At 51.7% G+C, this 14,318-nt stretch overlaps 1 protein-coding gene across 3 annotated transcripts in view; it reads right to left on the bottom strand.

Annotated features, from left to right (window-relative positions):
* KIAA1671 (KIAA1671 ortholog) overlaps nucleotides 1-14,318 on the bottom strand; it is a 183,552-nt gene that overhangs the window by 61,473 nt on the left and 107,761 nt on the right. The gene's annotated exons all lie outside the window — the stretch shown is intronic.

The following is a 14,318-nucleotide window of genomic DNA, read 5'->3' as shown; positions in this document are numbered from 1 at the left end:
CATTCCACCTCCATACGTGTCTCCAGCCCTGCCCAACCCCTTCTACGCTCTCGCTCTCCAGGATCCCAGGGCTTCTGGTCTCCAGAGTTTGCCCATTTCCTCACGTGGAGTGACCACAGTCAGCCACCTGAAGCAGGCAGTCCACTTCGTGGCCCTGCTCCCTCCCTCGGCGGGCTAGGAACGGCCAGCATGGGGGCAGACACGAGGAACAGCAGAGTCCTTCCCACCTGGCTCCAGAAAAGCCCCACCAGAAATACCTAAGGAGTTGGAAAAGGACACAGCTTTTTAACAGACCATCTGGACACAGAGGTGGGAAATCTGGGAACCTTCAGGAGGGAAAAAATGCTAAATCAAAGCAGTACGTAAATCACCTTAAAGTGATAATACCCAGTGCTTTCCCGGCTGTGACGACCGGGACACTTTCACCCGTAGCAGATGGAAATGGAAATTGGTATATAATTCCGAAGGGAATTTAACACCCAAGATCAAAAGTCTTAAAAACAATGGCCTGCCAGGTAGTGACCTACATGCAGAAGTGTGCTGAGGTCTATAACTTATTTTGATACGCAGCAAAATTAAAAAAAAAAAGATGTACTAAGGAATGGATAGACGGTTAGATTTTTATCAAGCAAATTTAGCAAAATGGTAGCAATTACAGAATCTAGCTGGTGAGTCTATGTGCATCCCCTGTGTAATTTTTCTGTACGTTTGGAAATCATGATAAAAGATTCAAGTGGGAGGATGTGCCTGCCTTCTGACCCTGCAGTTGACGAACCAATTCCACGCCCAGAAATCCGTCTTTGGAAACGAGAAGGATCTACACAAACGTTTTGGTACAGGGGTGTTTATCACAGTCATATATGAGATTTATATTTGTGAAAAATTAGTAGAAGCCTAATCGTCCAGCAAAAGGGGACCTGGTTCAGTGCTGTGCTGAGCCATACTGACATTGAGAGCCAAAAGGAAAAAATCAGTAATACTGATCCTGTCTTGATTTATAATGTTAATAGTTTGTTCATCATGGATTTTCACACCAATTTTTATTTTTTAGAAATACCACATTAAAAGGTGCCTGGGTGGCTCAGTCGGTTAAGCCTCCAACTCTTGATTTTGGCTCAGGTCATGATCTCGGGGTCGTGGGATCAAGGCCTGTGTTGGGCTCCCTGCTCAGCGGGGAGTCTGCTTGCCCCTCTCCCTCTGTTCCTCCCCCACTCTCTTTCTCTCTCTCTCAAAAAAATAAAATAAATAAAAAATAAATAAATAAATCTAAAAAAAAATACGATGTTAAAACCTTATTTATCTTTTTTTTTTAAAGATTTTATTTATTTATTTGACAGAGAGAGAGACAGCCAGCGAGAGAGGGAACACAGCAGGGGGAGTGGGAGAGGAAGAAGCAGGCTCCCAGCAGGGGAGCCTGATGTGGGGCTCGATCCCAGAACACCAGGATCACGCCCTGAGCCGGAAGGCAGACGCTTAACGACTGAGCCACCCAGGTGCCCCAAAACCTTACTTATCTTGATTACTGATTTTTTCTGTGCCTCCTTAAATTTTGCACTATAGGCATATATCTCAGTCCTCTCACCCTGGTCCCAGTCCTGGATTTGCTAAACAATATAGTATTACAGTTAAGGACGTGGAGACCTGCTCTAGCTCTTAGTAGCTGTGTGACGCTGAGTAAGTTACTTAACCTCTCTGATTTTCGGAAATGAAGTCATCAAACTCATCATTGCTGTTGACACTATTGGCACCACTTCCTGTGTGCCGGGCATTGTGTTACATCATCACATTACATCATCTGCTCCCCCCAGCAATGAAATGAGGTTTGTCCTATGATTATCACCCCCATTGTACAGATGGAAAAACTGAGGCACAGGGAAGTTCAGTGGCCAGCCCAAGCGCACACAGCTATTAAGTGGTGGAATTTCTCCTCCTAGCCTCACACCTTTGACGAAGTAGAGGATGGTATGGCCCCGCCAGATCAGTCTGGATGGAGGAGGGCGTGCAGATGAGCAGAGGAGGGCCAAGCAGCAGGCAGGACTCTGCCGTTCCACCTCCTTCCACAAGGGAAGAGTGGTACGGAAGTGAGCTGAAAAGCCAGATTGCCTGCCTGCTCCCTCCTGGCTCCCTTTAGGTACAGTGCGGTCTGAAAGTGTGACTATAAAAAGCGTCGCTCCCTGAAAACTGGGACAGCACAAGCACTTTCCCCCCAGAGGGCTCTTTCTGCAAACTCTTCTATTCTCTCCAGGAAACTCCTGGGACATCGCTGGGCATCAAAAAGGAAAGAAAGCCATCTCCTTACATAATTAATCCCCAAAATGCTGCAGGTGCTGCAAAGATCCAGGAAACGAAGGGGAATTAGATCCACGATGTGAGGTGGGACGCAGAGCTCACCAGCTCCAGACAAGCGTGTGCAGTTCCCAGAATGAGGATGTCGGATATTCATTCAGTCAACAAACACTCCCTGTGCAGTGACTTTGTGGGAGCTCTGTGGGGGCCTGGACAGGGACCGATAGTGCCTGAGGAGCTCAGGGCAGCTTTCTCTTCCCAGTCATTAAGGGGGTGGGAGGACTTTCCAGTGGACCACCTCAAACCTGAAGCTACATTTTCTCCCAAGAATCTGATACAAATGTGCACGCTCTAGAGGATTCCTCAGGCGGAAAAAGAAGCCAGAAAAGACACGAACAACTGCAACACAAATGCCAAGGGCTATGATGGCCAAGTGCATAACATGCTGTGGGAATATAAGAGGGCTCCCAGATGGGTGGGATGTTGAGAAAACAAGAGCAAAGAGAACATGATCTCTTCCTGAGGATCTGCAATTGGGAGAGAGGTACCTGTGTGGGGTTTTGAGGGATGAACAGGAGTCCACCAAGATGGGTGAAATGAAGACCAACAGATGCAAAGGCCAAGGGGCGTGACCATATTCAGTCTTGCCTCTGGGCTCTTGCACTTGCTGTAGCCTTGCCTAAAGCTGCCTCCCCTATTCTCCCATCTTTCCTGGGCCCCTCCACACCCTAAGACCACCGTCAGCAACTTCCGCCTTTTCCGTAGCAGCCCCAGGAAGTCTCACTTACCGACTCTCTGCACATCCTGCTTCCCAAAGCACTGCACATACCGGGCCTAGAAGTACGTCAACATTGCACTGCTGTGGATGGCGGTGCGACGGAAATCGCAGCAACCATTAATTGAGGATTGACTGTGTGCTGGAACTAGCTACCCACATATCTCACCTCGTGTAACTCTCACAACAACCCTGTAGGGTGCTCTCTGATATTCATGAATCTCATTTTGCAAAGAAGGACAATGAGGTTTAAAAAGCTGAAGGGACTTGTTCAAAGTCACTGAACTGGCAAGTGGGGGCTCTGGGACTTGAACCCAGGCATGCCTGATTCTAAAGCCCTCCCTAGCATGGAAGCCAGACTACTTATACCTCTAGGACGCCTTCAAATGGCCAATTCTGCCTCCAGTCCCATGGCATGAGAGTGGTGACTATTCCACACGCTTCTCTGCGTTGTCCCTGGACCTCTGGGGGCCAAGAAACAGGTGCAGGACCTGTCTGCTTGTAAAGCACCCAGTTTCCTTTCTTGCCATGTGGCTTGGAGAATGATGGGACCATGCGTGGGAAGGGCTGACCCGAGGGCCCAGTTTAAACCGGTTTTGTGTCCCCCTCAGATGGAGCAGTGCTGTCAGAGAGCCAGTTGATGGCTCGGGGTCTCCCTCCCAAGCTGACATACCTCAGCTCACAGTCATGGTTTCCTTATGGAGGAGAGAAGATCATAAAGCCTGCCCGTTCCAGAGGCTGTGGCAAAGAACCAACGGAGATCGTTCTTGCCTGGCACACAGAAGACAGTAAGTGGCAGCCACAAGGAGTGATATTTTTTCTATTATAATTGATACCTTCTCATTGTCCAAGCAAGTCATAGGCTCTTAGAGGGTTAGAACTGGAGAGGCCAGCAGAGACAGACCTAGGCCAACCTTCTCATTTCACCCAAGAAACAGGCCGAGGTGGAGAGCTGTGTTTCAGGCCCCACAGTCAATCTGTGACAGGCACCCTCTGATTTCCCATAGGCGACCTGCAGTCCTGGACTTTGACAGGACACAGCTTCTCTTCACCCCAACCAAACTGGAAAAACTGCCGTCCTAGGCTACGCCACGCCGTCTCTCATCCAGCTCTTTGCATGTGCTGTTCCCACTGTCTAGGACACCATTCCATCCCTTCCTCACCTGCTCACCATCTATTTCCCTTTAGAGTTCAGCTTAGGTACACCCTCCTCCAAGAAGCCGCCCCTGATTTCTTTATGTCCGTGGGAGGCCACCTCTGGGCTCCCACCCGGCCATCTTGACCCCACTGCATCATTAGCACGCTGTGCTGGAACTCGATTCACCCATCAGTCTCCTCTCTGAGCCCATGGGCGGCAGGGATGTGTCCCATTCACCCTTGATTCACAGCATGCCGTGCCCAGCAGACACGAGACCTGCCTATCATGTGAAATGAAGGAACCACTGAGGCTTGAACCCGAGTCATACAACTCCCAACATCCCTCTCACCAGGCTTGTTTCCAAGGTAACAGGGAAAAGAATTCTGATATAAAAAAAAAAACAAAACACAAAAAACAACAAACCCAGAAATGGCTTGATCTTCCAAGTCAACCCCAGATTATTTATAAACCAAGCCCTTGACGATTTCCTGTGTTCATTCACCACATTCTTCCTCGAATAGCCACTTTCATCACCTAAGATGCCCTTAATTAACCTTGGAAGGGGAGGGGGAAAAATTATATGGAAAGGAAACCTTTCTAGAAACAGCCAGGGTCTCATCTCCTTCCTCATCAGGCCCCACCCTGAGCTCAAGTGGAAAGTAGCATTCTCCACGCTGCGTGGCCCCGCCTGGCATGGCAAGGCCAGCTGTAATTACAGCCCCTCTTCCGAGAGCGGGCATCTAATAAAGCTGCATGCCATGGCCTCCTCTAAAATGTAATGCACAGCCTAATTCACCCGGCCGGGTTGCCCACGGGGCCCCTGCCGTGCAGCTGCCCTCTCCTCGGGCATCCTGGGAAGAGGGGGGTGCCCTCCTGGGGTCTTTGTCTGGTTGCCTCGCCTGGGGTTGGATGACACGTTTCTTTCCACCACAGCAGCTGAGTTTCCACATTTTGGGATCAGTCAGCAAAAGAGAGCCAAGATGTTCTTGCGGAACAAACCAGAACTGGGGGCGAGGGATACGTGACGTCCCCTAAGAAATGTATTCCCGCGCAGTGTGCTTGCTGGACTTGGCTGAACTCGCCCCTCGGCAGCACCCGAAGATTTCAGGCATTGGCATGAGGCTAATAAAAGATGAGAAGAATGGACATGGGGGGTGCGCCTGGGGGGCGCGGTCAGCTGAGCGTCCGACTCTTGGTTTCAGCTCAGGTCATGATCTCGGGGTCGTGGGATCAGGTTTTGCACTCAGTGGTGTCTGAGACTCTCTCTCCCTCTCCCTCTGCCGCCCCGGGCTTGTGCTCTCTCTTGGATAAATACATAAATTGAAAAAAAAAAAAAAAAGAACGGGTAAAAGGCCTTTCTTTCCTCGCTCTCTGAGTCCCTTCTGACTTCAGCAAGCATTGGCTCGAACACCTGCAATGTGCCAGGTGCTGGGGACACGATGAGCCAAGGACCCGAGGACCCCTGGCTCCCGGAGCGGTCTTCTTTGCAGTCTGCAGCAAGTATAAGGACAAATCACAGTGGTTCTCATTTGCCACGGCCCTACTGTGCGCCCTGCCACCACCTTGACCCATGTCACCCAGGAAGGTTATAATGGCGACTATATGGACCAGGAAACAGGGACTCCAAATGACAAAGTCACGAGCCTGGCTCACACGGCCCAGGTCTGGCTGAGCCCAGAGCCTGTGCTCTTACCCAGCAGACAACCCTGCCCTGGGGAGCAGCTCTGTTTATGTCAGATGGAAGCAGGCTTGTAGGGTGCATATAACATGGTCATGGGAGGAAAGGCCCTACCCTCTGTTCCGCAGCTCCCCTCGCGTCCCCCCTGCTCCGGTGGAACGGTGGAGTAGTGGGCATGCCCTGGGCCGGCATGCCCAGGCTTGAGACCTGCCAGCGTCTGCCCTCGGTTGCTGGGGGGTCTTCAGGCAGTGCTCCCCTCCTCTCTGGGTCTTGATTCCCTAAGGAGACTATACTGGAAAATCATGGGGTTAGTCCAGCTCAAAACCCCAGGCCACCCCCCTCTCAAAGGCTACCTGACCTGGCCTTGAGAGACCAGCAGACCCAGGTTCGAGTATCACGTGGCCTCCTCTTGCCTGGCTAGCCTCCTCTCACAAACGAAATCATGACACCTGCCTCCCAGGTAAAGTGTAAGCAAGGGGTGTGCACAAAGGAGGCCCCAGCAAAGGGAGGCGGGATGGCGTCAGATTCCCACCAGGTACGCCCATGGCTGGGTGCTCACGTTTTGAAAAGAAGCTTAGGAAGAAAGATGGCCTCCCGAAGGCCAAATCAACATCTGCTCACACGCTGCGAGGACGTGGCTGGTACTTCCAAAGCACCGACGGTGTGCCAGGCCCTACGCCAACTCATGGCATCCCTGCAGACACGGTCAAGGGCAGGGCTCCCAAGACAGACTCCTCACCGTGTGACCCTGGGCAAGTGGCTTGCCTTCTCTGAGCCCCTCCTTCTCCGGCTTTAAAATGGGATAAAAACAGTCCCCTGTTTCCCCGGGGGTGCTGGACGTTCTGCCCATCTCATGAGAGCACCACCACCGCTCCCGTCATAGAGAGAGGGACCCGAGACGGAGTGAGAAGAGGCTGAAGGCTGCACAGCAACTCAGTGGCAAAGTCTGGCTTGGAGGTCTGTGCTCCAAACCACCCTCTCCGAAGCTGAGGCTTAATGGGCAAGCAGCCAGCGCGCCCTTGGGAGCCCGTGCCGCTGGCCTCCCCTGCCATGCCAGCCCCTGGCCCTCATCAGCCCTCTCCCCATCGCAGAGCTGCTTTAACACCCCTGCTTGCCTCCACACAGGAGTGGCCTCCTCCCGACCCAGCTGGACGTCCATTCTCTGGCGCCCTGTATCTCTGCGCGCACGCTGTGCCACCCACTCTGTTCCAGAGGCCATGCTGTGTCGGGCAGGGGGGTAGGCCGAGGGGCAGCCAGGCAGCCTGGGCAGCCTGACAGAGGTGCGTCACCCCATGGGGTGGGCACAAGGCACGTCCCAGCAGCCTCGGAGTCCTAGACCTCGGACTAGCCTGGACTCAAAGGCTTCCAGAACCCTGCCTCGCTGGGGCAATCAAGGGGAGACCCCCGGCTCCCAGTTACCTCCTGGCCGCCCCTCTTACCAGGATGCTTCTAGTTTCTGAGTTTTAGCTCCTTGGAGACTCTCCCCCTGACCTCCCAACACAAAGGGGCGGTCCAAAGCAGACCCTCTCTATCACTGTCCTTTCTTTTCCATGTTAACACCTACCACCCCCTGGCATCCTCCTCATCATTTCTTACTCTCTCTAAGGAAGGCTCTTGAGAGCAGAACCCCTGGATGTCTTATTCTCTCTGCTATTGTCCCTCCGCCCAGCACACCGGAGGCACTCAGTGTTTGTTGAATGAATGGGTGAATGAATGAATGAATGAATGAAGTGAAGGAAGGAGGGGAGGAGACGGCAAGGGAAGGGAGGGAAGAAGTTCTACTGTATTTCTACTGCAATCCCATCCCCTCCTCTCCTCCTTCCCAGCCAATTCCTACCCATTTTTAAACACATCACGATGATGTCCCCACTTCCAGGAAGCCTTCCCTGCCACCCTCTCCACTCAGTTCGGTGTCTCCTCTGGGCTCCCCAAACCCCAGGCTTTCCCCATCACTGCGTTCTCTTAGATACCATATTATAAGGGTCCATTTCCACATCCTCTGGCCACCAGCTGCCAAGGTCAGGGCTGTGTCGATTCCATCCTCTATCTCCAGGGCCCATCGTGAGGCCAGACACAGAGTTGGCGTCTCGGCCTTACAGCCACAGCTGATCGAGCCCCAACCACACAGGAAGCACAAACTGAGCCCTTTGAGTCAGATAATATATGGACTCCTCAGCATTGCCTTATAAGGAGGGGGGACCATCTTGTACCCATCTTGTACCCATTTTACAGACAAGGAAAGTAAGGCTCAGGAAGGTAAGCTCCTTGGCCAGGCTCACACAGCAAGGACCCTGTGTGGCCACTATGCCACACTGTCCTCCAGTCCATGAAGTGGGGCGGGGGGGGGGGCAGGGAGGTCAGGGGGAGGAGATGGTGTCAGCTCCACGGCAAGAAAACAGCATTTATTAAGTTCCTACCATGCGTGAGGCGCTTTACACACACCCTCACTCAGTCCTTGCCAGACCTTAAAGGAGATGCCACTCTCCCCAAATCTCCAATGAAGGACCTGAGGCCAAGGACACACAGGGTGACTGTGTACCCAGCTCAAACTCACTCAAGACAACTGGGCACCAGAAAGCTAATCAAAGAATGAGCCCAGAAAAATATAGCCGTGAACAGCATTCTTTCTTCTTGGGCAAGCCCTGGAAATGCTGGCTGTTTACTTCCCACCAAACCTTGGCCTATGGGATGTAGGGGGAAGTCAGCTGGGTGGACTACGGGGAGCAGTCTTAGTCCCAATGCACCCCCTCTTCATTGGCTGGATGTTGTCACCTCTCTTTGGGATGGCTGGAACCGTGGCAGCCATGCTGGGTCCATGAGGGGACAAGATGCTGAGGAGAGAGTAGGAAGGGAGAAAGAACCTGGCTTGATCCACTCATTTAGAATGTGGAAAACTTTTGATAAAGGGCCAGATAGTAAATATTTTAGGTTTTGCAGGCCATGTGCGGCCTCTGTCACATTTTGACAGTGGTGGGGAGGGGCGTTTCCTGCAACCTTTTTTTTTTTTTTTAACAACCTTTTAAAATTGTAAAACACTCATTCTTAGCTCACAGGCTATAACTCGCTGAACCTTGCACTACAGCCTCCCTGACCACGTGAGTTATGAGACGAAATACATGCCGTTATTGTTTGACCCATCTTTATGGGGTCTTTTGTTACCTTCAGCACCCTCAAAAGCATCCTCACTGATCCAGTGATGGCGGTGTACCAAGTGTTGGTGAGAATGGGGTGCATCCGAAACTCTCAGGAGGTGAGAAGCAAAACGGTGTGACCCCTTCAGAAAACAGCTGGCAGTTTCTTTAAAAATGCCACTAGAAAAAAGTATGGAAGTCCCTCAAAAAGCTGAAAATAGAGCTACCCTATGACCCCGCAATTGCACTACTGGGTATTTACCCCAAAGATACAAATGTAGTGATCCGAGGGGGCACCTGCACCCCAACGTTCACAGCAGCAATGTCCACAATAGCCAAACTGTGGGAAGAGCCCAGATGTCCATCGACAGACGAATGGATAAAGATGGTGTGATATATATATACGTATATATATATACACACACAACGGAATATTACTCAGCCATCAAAAATTTAAAATCTTGCCATTTGCAATGACATGGATAGAACTAGAGGGTATTATGCTAAGCGAAATAAGTCAACCAGAGAAAGACAAATACCATATGTGGCATTTAAGAAACAAAGCAGAGATCATGGGGGAAGGGAAGGAAAAATAAAACAAGACGAAATCAGAGAGGGAGACAAACCATAAGAGACTCAAGCATAGGAAACAAACTGAGGGTTGCGGGAAGGGAGGGGTGTGGGGGATGGGGTAACTGGGGGATGGGCATTAAGGACAGCATGTGACGTAATGAGCACTGGGTATTATATAAGTCCAGAACCAGAACTCTACGTCTTACACCAATAATACGCTATATGTTAATTAATTGAATTTTAAACTGAATAAAAAGTGTAACATACACACGGCCATGGGATCCAGCCACTCCACTCCTAGGTATTTACCCGAGAGAAACGAAGGCACGCACCCACACAGACACTTGTGCATGAACGTTCGCGGCAGCTTTGTTCCTAAGCGCCCCAAACTGGAATCAGCCCACGTGTCTACCAACAGGTGAAGGGATACGCACATGGCCCATCCATGCGATGGAACAGTCCTCAGCTCTGAGAAGGGATGAGCTAATGGCTATCCGTTACAGCGTGCACGAGTCTCAGAATAACCACGCGAAGCACGACAGACCGCTCCAGAAAGTTCCGAGCTCCGGGCAGAATCGTCCCCCCGCTATGTTTAAACAGGATGGTTCTACTGCTGAGACTATTATCACGCTACATGTTAGCTAAGTGGAATTTAAATAAAAACGTGGAGCAAAGGAAAAATAATGATAAAAATATAAAAATAATCATAAGATAAACAGGGCAGTTCTGCTCCCGTTAAACCAGCTCCTTCCCTCGTCCCACCAGGAAAGGTCTGACTCGTTCTCACAAAACTTTCTCAAGAGGGTCTGAGGGGACACCGTCTGCTTCTAACAAGGGAGCTGCCACCTTGCCTCCCCAGGTGGGGGGTCTTAGGGCACCCCAATGTGGAAACTACTCCAGGGAAGCAGGAACGATTGGGGATGGGGGGACGGGGACGGGGCTAGGGCCTGAGTGTCGGGGAAGATCCCAGTGCCTCCCCGTTCTCACCCAAACAAGTTCTTTTCAGTGTATAATAACTACCATACTACCTCCCATTCCCCCTGCCAAGTGTTCTCATTTCAACATGGACTTAATGAGATCCTTTAGAGGAAGGACCTCTCCGAGCAACTGAAAATGTGTGCAGTAATGAGCTGCCAGCAGCGAGTGTCACTTCGTGGAAACCAAGTGAACAGAAACAGGTCAGCAGAGGGGGTGGCCATCATTTACGCACCTCCCGTGGGCAGAGCACAGTGTCCGCCAACAGCCTCCCTACGTCCCGTCCCCTCTTGAAAGATGAGAAATGCAGACCTCAGATCTGATTGCCAACCTGGAAAGCACGGCCCAGAGTGCCTGCGTGCAAAATCTGGCCTGTCCATGGAGACGCTGTGTGACCGTGGGCAAGTTGCTGCACCTCTCTGAGCCTCAGTCTCCTGGCCCGTAAAGGAGGATGATAATAGTAACCGCCTCAGAGGGCTTTTGTGAGGAAGAAGTGGGACGCTGCCTGGGCATCGCTCAGCAAGTGGTAAGCATTCAATGAACATTAGCCCTTATTAACTTGCTAGTGGTTGAAGGGCTGGATTTGAACCCAGGCACCTTCCTGTGTCTAAAGCTTACTCAATTCACTCTTCCCCCCATCCCCAAGTCTCCCTTCTTTTCCCCCCTCTGCACTCAGCAGTGACCTCTCCCCTCATTTCACTGCAAGAAATCAAAGCAGTCGGAGGAGAAAGACCCCACCCTCTCTTGCCCCCTGTACCCGGGAGCCCAGCCTGCCTCCCCCAGGAAAGACGGGGCCGCTTGCAACCCAGGCCAGCCCTCCTCTTGTGCCCCAGGGCACCACATCTCACCAATTCCAGAGACCAGCCTGGCATCGACTGTCCCCCGTTCCCCTGTAGCCCCCGTGGCCCCCCTCTGCTGGGCCAGCCACGAAAGCCTCAGTACCACCCATCTTTAAAAGCCAGATGGAACCTCTTTCAATCCCACCCCCCTCTTTGCTTGGAAAACTAATGACATCTGAAATGCAAAAGAGAACAGAACTCTTGATCCCCAGCCCCAAATCTGCTCCCTCCTCACTCTTGTCTGTTGCAGTGAAAAGCGTCACCATCCACCACACTGTCCTGGCCAGAAGCCTGGAACGTTCCTCAGTTTCTCTTCTCTCCTCACCATCCCCTCCTCAAAACTACAGCCTGAACCAGATCACTTCTCCCCGACCCCTCCATCATGCCACAGCACCAGCCACACCCTCATCACCCCTGGCCTCCCCCACTTTACCTCCTACCCCTCTAGGGCACCCCCATACGTAACAGCCTGGATGAGTTTTATAATCCTCAATGTCATCATGTTAGCCTCCACTGACAGTGCTCCCTCAGCTCCCACTACAACCAGAAAAACTCCTGGCCCTCAAGGCCCCCACCTGCTTCCCCCGCTTGTTCACTAGCAGGTCAGCCAATCAGCCTTACTATTGACCTCAACCCCTTCAAGCTGGTTCCCACCTCAGGGCCTTTGCATGTGCTGTTTCCCCGTGCCTGAAGCACTCCTCCACCAGATCCCTACGAGGAGGCTCTTTCTTTCAGATCTCTGCTCCAATGCCGTGCCCTCTTACAGCCCTTTCCAGTCTCTGCCACACTATTCTGTTTGATTGTCCTCGGGCTGTTATCGGTATTTGCTGTTCATATATACTCGCCGTCTCTCCCACTAGAACACACGCTCTGCCAGGGCAGAGACTGTGCTGTTCTTATCCACGCTAATGCTCAGGGCCGACACCAGCATCTGGCACGGAGCAGACGGAGCCTGATGGCCCCGGCCCCGGGAGATGCTTGACAAATGCTTGCTGGCTAAAGCACGTCAGCCAGCAGACACTGGGCAGCAGGACTCACCTCTCAACCCCTCACTGCAGAAAACGCACTTCAAAGCCAAAATTCAGTAACTGAGATGCAGCGGTTGAGGGTCTAGTGGAGACCGTACACAGGAACACAATCCCCTGTATCACCCAGTAGCCATGGCAACTGAAATCTTCAAGTACGCGTCTCTCTCGCTTCAACTTTTTATGCAGAAATTTCTACAGGAAATGTTCCGATTCCTTTCTCTGGTGACATTCTACAGAATAGACATCCTCATTTGGCTCCCAGAGGAAAAAATGCAAAATGTCAGATTCCTCCGAGATAAACTGGTTTGCGAAGAAAGATGATTTTCATTTTCGAAGATGTTGAGTCTAATTCCGAGCCCAGGAACCCAAGCCTAATAATAAATGCTACGAAAAGCAGACGAGTGTTTTGTTTGTAATCAAGCACTTTAACCTTCACTGAGTTCACTTAGTCATTCGACAAATATTCACTGAATGCCTACTGTGTGTAGGCCTCGTGGAGCCTCAGGTCCAAAGGGACAGATACCTAGCGGAAGAGCGTTCTCAGCAGGGAAGAGCAGCGAGTAACATGGTAGAGGAGAAAGGACCGAACTGTGGGGTCACGTGCATCTATCATTCACTGGCTGTGTGACCCCGGGCAAGATACTGCGCCTCTCTGAGCCCGTGATAAAATGGCAGTAACAATACTTTTTGATGGGGGTGCTGTATGAACCCAATGAGATGACAGAAAAAGGGCCTTGCGTGGGTGTCTGGTATACAGCAAGCACCCAGTAACTAGTAAGCCCTTTTCCCTTACAGAGGAAGAGGGAGCCAGCCCCTGACGATCTCTCCCATAGGGGCCTTAGAAAGGTTCTCGGGGTGTGAGGTTTTTCCCAGCGGAATGCCCGTGCTCTAAAGGACTGGGGGACTCTGGAAGACATCTGAGATTGTAACTTTTAGACCAACCATGCAGAAAAGGGTAGAGGTTAGCCATTAGCTGGCTTCGTCTGCCCGCTGCCTGGGTGCCCACCCGGGGCTGGAGGCCTGGCAACGTTTCAGGTGGGGAGCTAGGCCGAACCGGCCAAAAACTGAGAGCAGGGGGATGTGAAGAGAACCCACCACTATCGGCTTCTCGCCAAACTAGCCCTGCGCTCGGCGTGGCCGGGACCTTGGAGACTTAAAGAGAAACATCGAGATCTCTCGACTGAGACCGCGTTGGAGCCGAGGGCCCCAGAGCTCACGAGGCCCGGAAGTGAACCCTGAGACCAAGAGCGGAACCCTCGTCAAGAGCCGCAAGCATCCCCTGGATTCTCAGAGCTGGAGTGAGCTCCCTCTCTCCTGGCCCACTTACAAAACCTCTATTCAACCTTCAGAGGACCCAGTGAGTCCACGGCTGGGCACGTCACCTGCAGACGCGACCCACCAAGGGCACGAAGATGCCTGCACAAGTGTGCTCATCACGGCCTCGCTTGCGGTGTGCAAAACTGGAAACGACCCAGGTGTCTGCCCAGAGGACTCACTAAATTATACTGCGAGGAAAAATACAGAGCCGTCAGAGAGAATGCCGTGCTCATCGGGAAAGATCTCGCGTTCGTGAGAAAAAGAAAAATCAAGGCATAGAACACCACGCATAGCGGAGCCAGGTCTGATTGTGTTCACGACGCATGCGTATGCATGTGGGAGGGCACAGAACGTTTCTGGAAGGAGACGTCTGAAAACGGTCACCAGGTTTTTGGGAGCGACAGCAGGTTCGAGGGCAGGGAGCGATTTCACTTTACTATTTTGTGCTGCTGGAAATGTTTACCGTGTGTGTGCGTATCACTTTTTCAATTAAAAAAAAAATAAACAACTTATTTTTTCACATTTGGACATCACCTGTCTTAAAACTTTTCTTCTTCTACCTAATCTTGCCTCGGTGT

This window comes from Ursus arctos, unplaced genomic scaffold, assembly GCF_023065955.2.
Source record: "Ursus arctos isolate Adak ecotype North America unplaced genomic scaffold, UrsArc2.0 scaffold_34, whole genome shotgun sequence".
NCBI lineage: Eukaryota > Metazoa > Chordata > Mammalia > Carnivora > Ursidae > Ursus > Ursus arctos.
The sequence above is the reverse complement of the archived record's forward strand: the minus strand, read 5'-3'. Positions and strand labels throughout refer to the sequence as shown.